Consider the following 13087-nt stretch of genomic DNA (forward strand, 5'->3'; position numbering starts at 1 on the left):
CATCCACATCGGATAATAAATGCGACCTGTACTGTGTTCACAAAAATACATGGACGGACAGACGGACAGATGGACATGCGTAAATCGACTCAGAAAGTGATTCTATGCATATTCTCAAAAGGAACCATGGGTCTATCTCGATTCATTTTGCCTGTTACAAACATATGCACAAGGACATAATATCTGTACCACAGTGTGGTGAAGGTATAAATAGTATTATTATTAGAATAGTTTTCAAGATGCATTTAATACACGATTATATTCAATTATTCATAAAAATTTCTTAGACTGCAATGCTGATAAATAAAGTCTTCAAAGCCTATCAAGCCTTAAATATATTTATTTTAAAATTTACGACGACAGTAGTGACAAGCTTTCAAAAATATTTATTTAAACATTTTCAACCAAAAAAAATCTTTAAAACATTCTTCAAAAATATCCACTTCATTGATAAGCCTAAGAAAATAAGTTTTAAAATAATCCCAATATACTTTACAAAATGTTTGAATATGTTCCTGATAATCCTTTCAAAAATAATTTTCCGACTATAGTTCCAATATGCCTTCAAATGTAAGTTTGAATATTTTTTGCTTATAGCTCTGTTATGCTTTCAAAAATATTTAAAGAATTCACGATTATAGACCAAATAGACTTAAAAATTTTTGCTAATATAGTCATTCTATGCGTTGAAACAATAATAATAAAAAAATTGTCCGATAAGCATTCAAAAATATTCTTTAATTCATAAAATTGTGTAAATATCTTATTGTCTCAAATTATATTTTGGGTAATATTTAATTGTCTTTATGGTCATGTAAACAAAATTTTGAAATGTGTGTGTGAGAGTATGTCCTTATGTATGTTGAGAGTAAATAACTTGAATTCTCTACATATTCTGTTGGTCCTGCTATAATGAGTTTTTTTTACATAAGATACAATAAACATATTGTTTGTTGGTATGTTAACCTTCTTTGCTTGGAAGTTATAATAAGTTGTGTGTACCACACACATGTATAAGTTGAAATGAGTTTGTGTGTGTGTTTGTTGTGGTCCCATAATTATATATTCGTAATTGTAACCGCAATGGCAATCTTTTGGCTCGTTTGTTGATTGTTTTACGACACCGTGAGGGCTCATTTTCTTCGTATTGGATGAAGATAACCGAAACGCAAAGGCAACAACAAGTAATTGGGGAAGTTTATTTTTTTCGGCAGTATGCTACTAGTATACTGTAGTAGTTCAAGAGCAACAACTTCACAAAAACGTAATAATATTTAACCTATAATAATCAGAGTATATGAGGGAGTTTGTATACTTAAGAGTGTTTCTTATTGCTGTTATAGTTAATTTTATGTGTGGTATAAAATATTAAAGTTGAGGACATTGAGAGACCTTTAAAAAATGTTTTTGCATAATTTTTATAATAACATCGAATGTATAAAAAAGGGAAGAGAGGATATATTAACAAATTATGGTGTCGGTTTTTAGAATTTTTGAAAGGTAAAATATAGCAGAAAGAAATGCAATGTCATGAAATTTAAAGTTTCTTATACGACAAGTATGGCCTTTTGTTGATACATGAAGAAATATTTTTGCAAAGTCTACTCATTTTGTTGATACTTGACAAATTATTTTTAAAAATCTACGCCTTTTGTTTTCGAAATATTAATTACAGGCGAAATTTTATGAATACGGATCGGAATTCGATATATGGTGTCGTATGAGTAATTACGACATTACTTGTTCATTGACAATAATATTACTTATACGACCGATGTTAGTATATTTATGTGTTATTTTTTATACCCTACACAACTATGTTCTCAGGGTATTATAGCTTTGTGCAGCGCCAAAAGTTTGTAACGCCGCGAAATATTGGTCCTAAACCCACCTTTAAGTATACCGATCGTCATATCTCGACCAGCTGAGGCGATCTAGACATGTGTGTCCGTCCGTCCGTCTACCCATTATATACAGGCCCGGTTATGGACCAATCTTCACGAAATTTTGCATGTAGGACCGGTTCTGGCCAATGAAGACCCCTATTGTTTTTGGTAGTGATCGGTTAATTTTTGGGGGATGAAATGGACCAAATACTTAATTTTTGCCGGTTTTCTGATCCCTCCACAGGTCGCAATCCCTCCACATGTCGCTTAAACATAGCAAATTTGTACATGGAGAAGGGGATCGGGTCAAAGAATAAGCATGCCTGTTTTGATAAAGATCGGTCAATATTTAGAGGGTCAAATGGACCTGACTTTTGTGTGAAAAATGACAAAATTTGTATTCTATGGCGTAAAATATTTACGGCTGAAGGACATAGAGCCGATAAGTTGATAGCATATTCAAGTAGAGTGGTTGACCTTTAAATTGATACCAAATATGTTGTCATATGTACCCGGATGTGGGAGTTACACGAAAATATTTACAGGTGCTTACGTATTCATATATTATTTAGTAAACCATTACCACATTAGATGGCGCGGATCGCTTTGAAATGTTCCATGAGAATCCAGCTATGGTCAAGAACAACGCCTATAATTTTCGATGATGATCAGATACTGATTTTATGATGAAGTGGACGGAATACTTATTTTGTTGCGTTTTTTCGATTCGGTCTATAGACCACAATTGAAAGCCGAACATTACAACACAACCCACGGTGAAGGGAATCTGGACAACTAATAATAATATTTGTTGACCTCTAGTCGGTCAAGAGGGTGCAAATATCGCGAAGTATTGCCCAAGCTCAGAATGTAGTACCACAGAAAGTTAGATTTTCGTGGAAGTTGTGTAGGGTATCATATGTCCGGCCCCGTCTGACTATACTGCTCCGCTAACTGGTTTATTTTTATACCTTTTACCACACTGTGGTACAGGGTATTATGTCTTTGTGCATAGGTTTGTAACAGGCAAAAGGAAACGAGATAGACACATGGTTCCTTTTGAGAATATCTATAGAATCACTTTCTGAGTGGATTTACGCATGGCCGTCCGTCTGTCCGTCCATGTATTTTTGTGAACAATGTACATATCGCATTTATGATCCGATTTGGATGAAATTTGGCCATTGAAATTGGGGAAAATCGGTTCAGATTTAGATATAGCTCCCATATATATTTTCGTCCGATTTAATGTAAATGGTGTACCAAAGTCCCTATATATCTTTCGATTTGCACGAAATTTGGCACAGCGTAATGAATTAGGCCTAGAATGATGTGTGTTAAGTTTCCTGAAAATCGGTCCAGATTTAGATATAGCTCCCATATATATTTTCGTATTTTGGACCACCAAAGTCCCTATATATCTTTCGATTTGCACGAAACTTTACACAGCGTAATGAATATGGTCTAGAATGATGTGTGTTAAGTTTCCTGAAATTCGGTTCAGATTTAGATATAGCTCCCACATATATTCTCGTCCGATTTTAGGCATATAGTGGACCAAAGCCTCTATATATCCTTCGATTTGCACGTAATTTGGCATAGCGTACTAAATGAAGTCTGGAGTGATGTGTGTTAAGTTTCGAGAAAATCGGTTCAGATTTAGATATAGCTCCCATATATATTTTCGTCCGATTTGATGTAAATGGTCCACTAAATGCCCTATATACTTCGATTTGCACGAAATTTGGCACAGCGTACTGAATTAATTCTAGAACGATGTGTGTTAAATTTCGTGAAAATTGGTACAGATTTAGATATAGCTCCCATATATATTTTTGTCCGATATTAGCTAAATAGTGCACCAAAGTCCCTATATATCCTTCGATTTGCACGAAATTTGGCATAACATTCTAAATTAAGCCTAGAACGATGTGTGTTAAATTTCGTGAAAATCGGTGCAGATTTAGATATAGCTCCCATATATATTTTCGTCCGATTTTAGGTAAATAGTGCAGCAAACATACTGAAATAAGTGTAACCTAACATGTGACAAGTTTCGATGAAATCGGTTTAGCTTTCGATATTTTGCTTAAAATTTATTTACATAAGCAACTCTATATCTGACCAAATTTTAGTATAGGTTGCGGAATGAAATGTTTAATTTAATGTTAATGGTCCTTCAAAAATGCTACGTCTGTTAAGATTCCATCTGTTGAATATACCCAAAGTGGTGAAGGGTATCATATAGTCGGCCCCGTCCGACATTACTACTGTCCTTCCTGGTTTTGTATAATTTTTATAATATCATCAAATTTATAAAAAAGGGAAGAGAGGATATTTTAACAAATTATTTTTAGAATTTTTGAAAGGTAAATAATTGTGTGTGTAGATACTCGAAAAAAAATATTTTTAAAAAATCTACGCTTATTGCTGGTCCTTGAATAATTATAAAAAAAACCGCTTATTGTTGGTCCTCGAAAAATTAACTGATTGGTAAAATTATATGAATATGGATCAGAATTCGAGGCATGGTGTCGTATGAGAATTATCATTACATTATCATGTTCATTGACAAAATACTACTTATACGACCTATGATCGGAATCATATTTAATGTGTTAGTTTTTTAATAAGAAAATTGATATACGATAAAAAATTCCAATTATTCCCCCTACAACAGCACCGCCATTAATAATATAAATTTATTAATTTAAAATGTAATTCCAAATTGAAATTCCCATTAACAAGACATCATGTCCGCCTTAGAGAGACCACTGCCAGTTGTCAGTATTTTAATTTTAATTACCATTCTAAAATGAATCGAAGCAAACAAGGACAATGGACATCCGTAACACCCCGAACATGTTCATAGACAAAGCTTACGACAATTTTCCTCACTGACTATTGCCCTGCAAATATGTCTTTGGAGGCAAAAACCAATTGAATCGATTCGGAAAATATGGGTGTAGCTAGCCATCTCAATCCACATCCACATTAAACATGCCATACATTGGCGGGGGCAAGGGCGACGTCGTATCGATGCGAATAGAGTCGAGAATTTACAATTTAATTTCAATGTCTTATTTTACAATGAACTCATCAATAAGGGTGTGTGTACACAGAAGTGTCATCTTTTTGACATTTCAATTAGAGTTTAATCAGAGTTTATTGTTTCGCAGCTGAAGTAGAGGGGCGGGGAAGGGTGGAGACCAAACACACACATAAATGAACAACAACTGGGTGGCTTCAAAGTGGACAATGAACATCGTTTTACCTTCCGAGACATTTAAGGTCATCCACGGGACAGACGCCCACACACCTACACCTAGGTGACACCCAACTGGGGACATCATTTCAAGAAACATAAAGTGTGGACCCACCCTTTACCACTACAAATGATTAAAAGAGCAAAACAGAGAAACTCTGTTTAAACTATTTGCAAATGTTTTATAAAACAAAGAATTTAAGGCCATGGACTTAAGTTTTTTTTACACCAAAAGGACTTTAGTAGTTTTAAGAAAATTTCCCTAGTCTATCATAATTGCAAGGGACCTTTCAAAACAGGTAAGCGATTTGTTATTATTGCCTTGCGGTCGCTTAGGACCGTCAAACAATGACCGAAGGAGCATACAAACACACACACACTTACGAACACCAGTTTCCATTTAACTTCCCATAAAAAAACAAGGAAATACATTTCAGGGAATAAACGGGCATAATCGACCTCAGCTGTTTTAGAAAGCCGTTTACTTATTAAACTAAAATCCTTGGTTCGCTGCAATTCGTTTGGGCCGCTGCCTTTTCTCGGTGTGTTGGTTCGTTCGCTGTTGTTGTTGTCGTTGGGGTATGTTCACCGGTTTGTTAACAAGAACATAAAAAAGAACGGCACAGAAAGGAGTAGAAGTGGCTGCTGTATTACTCGAAGGATTTTACAAAATATGTGAAGCAGGATAGATGGCAGGGGCGTGAGTGTAGAGGGGACCTTCAAGGACCAACACAAGGCGTGGATTTTTTAAAGAATATTTTTTCAAGGACCAACACAAGGCGTGGATTTTTTAAAGAATATTTTTTCAAGGACCAACACAAGGCGTGGATTTTTTAAAGAATATTTTTTCAAGGACCAACACAAGGCGTGGATTTTTTAAAGAATATTTTTTAGGGACTATCAAAGGCGTAGATTCTAGAAAGAATATTTTTTTAGGGATTATCAAAAGGCGTAGATTCTATAAAGAATATTTTTTAGGGATTATCAAAAGGCGTAGATTCTATAAAGAATATTTTTTTTCGAAGGATTTTTCAAAATATGTGAAGCAGGATAGATGGCAGGGGCGTGAGTGTAGAGGGGACCTTCAAGAACCAACACAAGGCGTGGATTTTTTAAAGAATATTTTTTCAAGGACCAACACAAGGCGTGAATATTTTTTCAAGGACCAACACAAGGCGTGGATTTTTTAAAGAATATTTTTTCAAGGACCAACACAAGGCGTGGATTTTTTAAAGAATATTTTTTAGGGACTATCAAAGGCGTAGATTCTATAAAGAATATTTTTTTAGGGACTATCAAAGGCGTAGATTGTTTAAAGAATATTTTTTAGGGATTATCAAAAGGCGTAGATTCTATAAAGAATATTTTTTAGGGATTATCAAAGGCGTAGATTCTATAAAGGATAGTTTTTTAGGGACTATCAAAGGCGAGGATAAATAATATTTTTTCAAGGACCAATACAAGGCGTGGATTTTTTAACGAATATTTTTTCAAGGGTTATACAAGGCGTGGATTTTTCAACGAATATTTTTTCAAGGGTTATTCAAGGCGTGGATTTTCAACGAATATTTTTTCAAGGGTTATACATGGTGTGGATTTTTTAAAAAAGGCGTGGGAGTGGCGTAGGGGATGATAGATACCAAGCAACTGCTCTGATTGGCTTTAACATGGCGAAGCCCAGGCTTATTTTGGTCCCTCTTTCATCTCAATTGTGAACACTGACCTCCCCGCGGTGCCATCTGGGAGCTATTTTCATCACCCGATGAAATAGTGAGCTAATATGTGTCGCGAGTTCACCCATAAAAAACCGAACCTACTATGAAAAAGCAAAGAAAAAGAAAACCAAACCCCCCTAATGTTGACGACCCCAGCAAATGTATAAAGGACCACGATCTGCGAATCTGCACTTGTAATATGCGCACGTTGTACAGAATAGGCGCAGTGTTCGCTTTGGCGGATGTACTCAAGAAGTACAAAGCCGATATTATTGCCTTACAGGAAATGCGATGGAAAGGGACTGGCGTAAGTAAATCAGATGATTATGCCCTGTGTTATAGCTGCCATGAAACGAGACATGAATTTGGCTACGGATTTATGGTTAACAGGAGAATAAAAGACCTTGCCTCCAGATTCACTCCAGTAGATGAGCGAATTGCTATAATCCGTATAAAAACGAAGTTCTTTTACATCAGTCTAATTTGCGCCCATGCTCCGACCGAAGATAAAGATGAACATACCAAGGACATATTTTACAAGCGCCTAGAAACATCATATGACCGTTGCCCTGGCCATGATATTAAAATTCTGCTAGGAGATTTTAATGCAAAAATCGGAAGGGAAAATATCTTTGGCCCCACCGTCGGAAAATTCAGCCTTCATGAAGAAACATCCGACAACGGCATGAGGTCGATTGACTTTGCGGCAGCAAAAACATGGTAGTTAGCAGCACCAGATTCAAGCATCTCGATATACACAAGGCCACTTGGATTTCTCCCGATCGAACAACGAGAAGGCATTCATCCCGTGTATTAGACGTTCGATCGATCCGAGGAGCGAATATCGATTCGGACCACTACCTTGTAGCAGCCAAAGTTCACACTCGTTTTAATGTTGCAGCAAAGGTGCGATCTAACACAACACGGAAACTCGACGTCGAAAAGCTGCAAACACAATAGGTAGCCGAGGCCTACTCCGCTCAACTTACCCACCGGGTTGACGAAAGCACTTCTTGTCCCGATAATAGTATAGAATCACAATGACAGAGAATTACCCATTCCCTACAAACTGCAGCAAAATCAACATTTGGGTACCAACAACCAAGAAACCCATGGTACGATCAGAAGTGTTGTAATGTTACTGATGTGACGCGGCGTATAGAGCAACCCTGCGGACAGTAGCAACACGTAATGCGATGGAGAACTATCGGGAGAAAAGGAGAGAGGAGAAACGTATTTTCAGAAAAAATCGAGATGTACAGGAGTCAGAATGAAGTCCGAAAATTATACCAACAGGTAAAACACCAAACAGAAGGCTTTGGTGCAGGCACATCCTCCTGTAGAGATGAAGACAGACAGCGTGCTGAGGATCTGGAACGAGCATTTTGAGACACTTATCCTATCAAATAGTAGCAGTGAAGTAGATACCCCAGAACCAATAATAGATGACGGTATAGAGTGTATACCACCAAGCCAATATGAAGTCAGAATAGCAATCCATCGGCTGAAGAATAATAAAGCAGCAGGTGCCAATGGGTTACAAGCCGAACTGTTCAAAATTGGTAGTCAGATGCTGGTAAGGAGCATGCACCAGCTAATTAGTACAATTTGGCTAGAGGAATGCATGTTCAATGATTGGAACCTCAGCATCCTGTGCCCCGTGCAGGAGAGAAGACGATATGTGCCAACTATAGAGGAATAAGTCTCCTTCCCATCGCATATAAAGTGCTATCCAGCGTACTGTGTGAACGACTGAAGCCAATGGTCAATGACATTATTGGACCATACCAATGTGGCTTCAGACCTGGAAAATCCACCATTGACCACCTGGAAAAAACCCACGAAAAACACACCGACACATTCACCTATTCATCGACTATAAAGCCGCATACGACAACTCTATCCGTTCAGAGGTATATAGGCCATGTCTGCGTTTGGCATTCCAGCAAAATTAATTCGGCTATGCAGGATAACTTTAACAGACAACAGTTAAAGTCGGAAAGGAAATCTCGGAGCCCTTTAATACCGAACGAGGATTCAGACAAGGTGAACACTTGTCGTGTGATCTTTTTAACATCCTGCTGGAAAAGGTCATACGAGAGGTAAAAGTGAACAGAAATGGCACCCTGTACATCAAACAACACATGTTACTCGCCTACACCGATGACATCGATATAATGGGTCGAACATTGCGTGCGGTAATAGCCACCTTTGAACAAATTGAGAAGGAGTCCGCAAAAATGGGTCTGGCAGTAAATGGCGAGAAGACCAAGCTGATGGTATCAACGCGCAAGACGTCCAGTAGACTCGGACCAACTGTGGAACTTGAGAACTACAGCTTCGAGGTAGTCAAAGTTTTGATATACCTTGGTACCGCCATAAATCAAACGAATGACATCAGTTTTGAGATTCGGAGAATGATAGTGATGGTCAACCGATGCTACTATGGTCTGAGCAAACAACTCAAAAGCAAGGCCACCTCCCGCCAGACCAAACTCACACTCTACAAGACGCTGTTACCACCCGTGCTGTTATATGGATCTGAAGCATGGGTATTGGCGCAAGCAGATGAGGCAGCTCTTGGAGTGATTAAGAGAAAAATTCTCCGAAAGATCTATGGGCCGATCTGCGTTGGCGGAGAATATCGCCGTCGAATGAACCATGAGTTGTACTAGCTATTCTCGGATATCGACGTAGTGAGTTGCAGCGATTACGTTGGCTAGGTCATGTTGTGAGAATGGATGAAGATGCCCCAGCCCAGAAGGCATATAAAAGCGAACCAGCTGATGGTTCACGCAGAAGGAGAAGGCCACGATGGAAAGATCAAGTTGAAGATAACATTGCCGAAAATGGTCTTTCGAATTGGAAAAACTGCGCAAAAGACCGACGCGCCTGGAAATCTTTTCTTAGCTCGGCTTATGGAACGAAAGTTCTGTCACAAGCCAACTAAGTAAAGTAAGTAATTATGCAAGGCGTGGATTTTTTGAAGAATATTTTTTCAAGGGTTATATAAGGCGTGGATATTTTGAAGAATTTTTTTTCAAGGCGTGGATTTTTTAAATGCCTTACAAATAAAAATATGAGTTCCGATTTTATTTGTTTGTCCTCATATTGTAGATACGCCACTGCCTTTGCACCATTCGACGAAGTTGATGATGAAGATAATTCCCCAAAGTTTGGGTTACATCGCATTGCATTGTGTGTGTGTTTTGTTTGTATTTGTTTCTGGTCTTTTGTTTATATTATAAATTTCAATTTTCCTCCTTTTTTCACAATTATTATTATTTTTTGGTCGCTTTCTTTCATTTTTTGTTGCTTGCCTCTGCAAGACATTGTGTCTGCAATTCAAAAAATACAACCGCAAAATGTTGACAATTTTCTTATTGTTCAGCTGAGAATGAGCGTGCGGGGTTGGCGAGGAATGTGTATATGGCCTTTATACAAAATTCCATTCATTTCAAGTCTTGTTTTCTTCTCCCCGCCCCGGGTGCTCGGATGCATGTCTTTGTTTCATGGTTTGGTTTGAAATGTGTATGCTGTTTATTTTTTGTGTTTTTTTTTTTGTCGTTCTGCGGAATTGCACAACAATGGTAATTGAATGTCTCAGGTGTTCGTCAGACTTATGTTAAGCCTTTCACAGGATTTTCCTAAGAGTTTTAGAGCGGAAAAAATGAATGAATGAAAAAATGAAATGAAAACAGGCACATCAAGTGAACCTTGAGGAAGATGATGTTGCTTTTGTCGTTTTTTATGTTTCATTTCGGTATCCTTGTATTGTTTTCAAAATATTTCATTATTTATGAAATTGTTGAAGACTTATAGAGAGGATTTTGAAAATTATGTAATAAAGCACTAAGGTATAATTGATTTTTTTTATTTATCCGGAAGAGAAGTGGGTGTTTGTGTAACAAATTTACAAATATTTATAACTTCTCGAAGAATATACAATTTTACACAATAGCATCACCTTGTAATGCGGAAATATTTTTCCTCATACCGTACGCACGCGGTAATTTATCATAAGCAGAAATGTTGTATTTCTAATTATGAAATTCTTAACGTTACAAAATATGTAAAAGATTCTTGCGACTAATTACCGAAGCTGAAGAAAAATCTACTAATTAAAGTTAAGAAAAGTAAAACCTGAATGCGTCACATACATAGCTACATATTACATACATATATTAGGTTGAAACATACTCGCATTTTATTAGGATAACAGTTGGTGGCAATGGATGTGTTCAATTGCTTCATAAGTGCAAGGGAGAAATCGATAATAAAAATTATTTTTTGGTTCCGGCACACTTTAGAGAACCTAAGAAAACATTATTTTTAAAATCCACGCCTTAGGAGAACCTAAGAAAACATTATTTTTAAAATTCACGCCTTAGGAGAACCTAAGAAAAAATTATTTTTAAAATCCACGCCTTAGGAGAACCTAAGAAAAAATTATTTTTAAAATACACGCCTTATGAAAACCTAAGAAAAAATTATTCTTAAAATCTACGCCTTAGGAGAACCTAAGAAAAAATTATTTTTAAAATCCACGCCTTAGGAGAACCCAAGAAAAAATTATTTTTAAAACCCACGCCTTATGAGAACCTAAGAAAAAAATATTTTTAAAATCCACGCCTTATGAGAACCTAAGAAAAAATTATTTTAAAAACCCACGCCTTATGAGAACCTAAGAAAAAATTATTTTAAAAACCCTCGCCTTATGAGAACCTAAGAAAAAATTATTTTAAAAATCCTCGCCTTATGAAAATTTAAGAAAAAATTATTTTAAAATAAAAAAAATTATTTAAAAATCCACGAAGAATCTACGCCTTATGAGAACCTACGAAAAAAATATTTTGAAAATCTACGCCTTAATGGTGGCTCAGAAAAAAAAATATTTTAAAAATCCCCACCACATAATGGTGGCTCAGAAAAAAATATTTTGAAAATCTACGCCTTATGAAAAGCTAAAAAATTTTTTTTGAAAATCTACGCCTTATGAGAAGCTAAAAAAATTATTTTAAGAATATACGCCTTATGAGAACCTACGAAAAAAATATTTTAAAAATCTACGCCTTATGAGAACTTTACTTACTTACTTAGCTGGCTTGTGACAGAACTTTCGCGTCGGTCTTTTGCGCAGTTTTTTCAATTTGAAAGACCATTTTCGGCAATATTATCTTCCACTTGATCTTTCCATATTATTCGTGGCCTTCCCCTTCTGTGTGCACCATCAGCTGCTTCGCTTTTATATGTCTTCTGTGCTGGGGCATCTTCATCCATTCTCACAACATGACCTAACCAACGTAGTCGCTGCAGCTCAATACGTCTAACAATGTCGATGTCCGAGAATAGCTGGTACAACTCATGGTTCATTCGACGGTGATATTCACCGTCAACGCAGATCGGCCCATAGATCTTTCGGAGAATTTTTCTCTCAAACACTCCAAGAGCTGCCTCATCTGCTTGCGCAAGTACCCATGCTTCAGATCCATATAACAGCACGGGTAGTATCAGCGTCTTGTAGAGTGTGAGTTTGGTCTGTGGCGGGAGGTGGCCTTGCTTTTGTGTTGTTTGCTCAGACCATATCCTTCTCCATCACTATCCTTGGTCATTACTATCATTCTCCGAATTTCAAAACTGATGTCATTAGTTTTGTTTATGGCGGTACCAAGGTATATAAAATCGTTCACTACCTCGAAGCTGCATTTTACAAGTTCCACAGATGGTCCGACTCTACTGAACGTCTTGCGCGTTGATACCATCAGCTGGGTATTCTCGCCATTTACTGCCAGTCCACTTTGGCAGACTCCTTCTCAATTTGTTCAAAGGTGGCTGTTACCGCTCGCAATGTTCGACCGATTATGTCGATGTCGTCGGCATAGGCGAGTAACCTTTTTTTTACCTTTTCCAGCAGGATGTTAAAAAGGTCACACGACAAACTGTCACCTTGTCTGAATCCTCGTTCGGTATTAAAGGGCTCCGAGAGGTCCTTTCCGACTTTAACTGCTGATCTTGTGCCAGTTAAAGTTATCCTGCATAGCCGTATTAATTTTGTAGGAATGCCAAACGCAGACATGGCTTTATACACCCCTGAACGGATAAGGCTGTCGAATGCGACTTTATAGTCGACGAATAGGTGGAATGTGTAGATGTGTTTTTCGTGGGTTTTTTTCCAGGATTTAGCGCAGAGAGAAAATCTGGTCAATGGTGGACTGGCCAGG

The sequence above is a fragment of the Musca vetustissima genome, unplaced genomic scaffold, assembly GCF_032173495.1.
Source record: "Musca vetustissima isolate MV318-11 ecotype Yass unplaced genomic scaffold, APGP_CSIRO_Mvet_v1 utg94993, whole genome shotgun sequence".
Taxonomy (NCBI): domain Eukaryota; kingdom Metazoa; phylum Arthropoda; class Insecta; order Diptera; family Muscidae; genus Musca; species Musca vetustissima.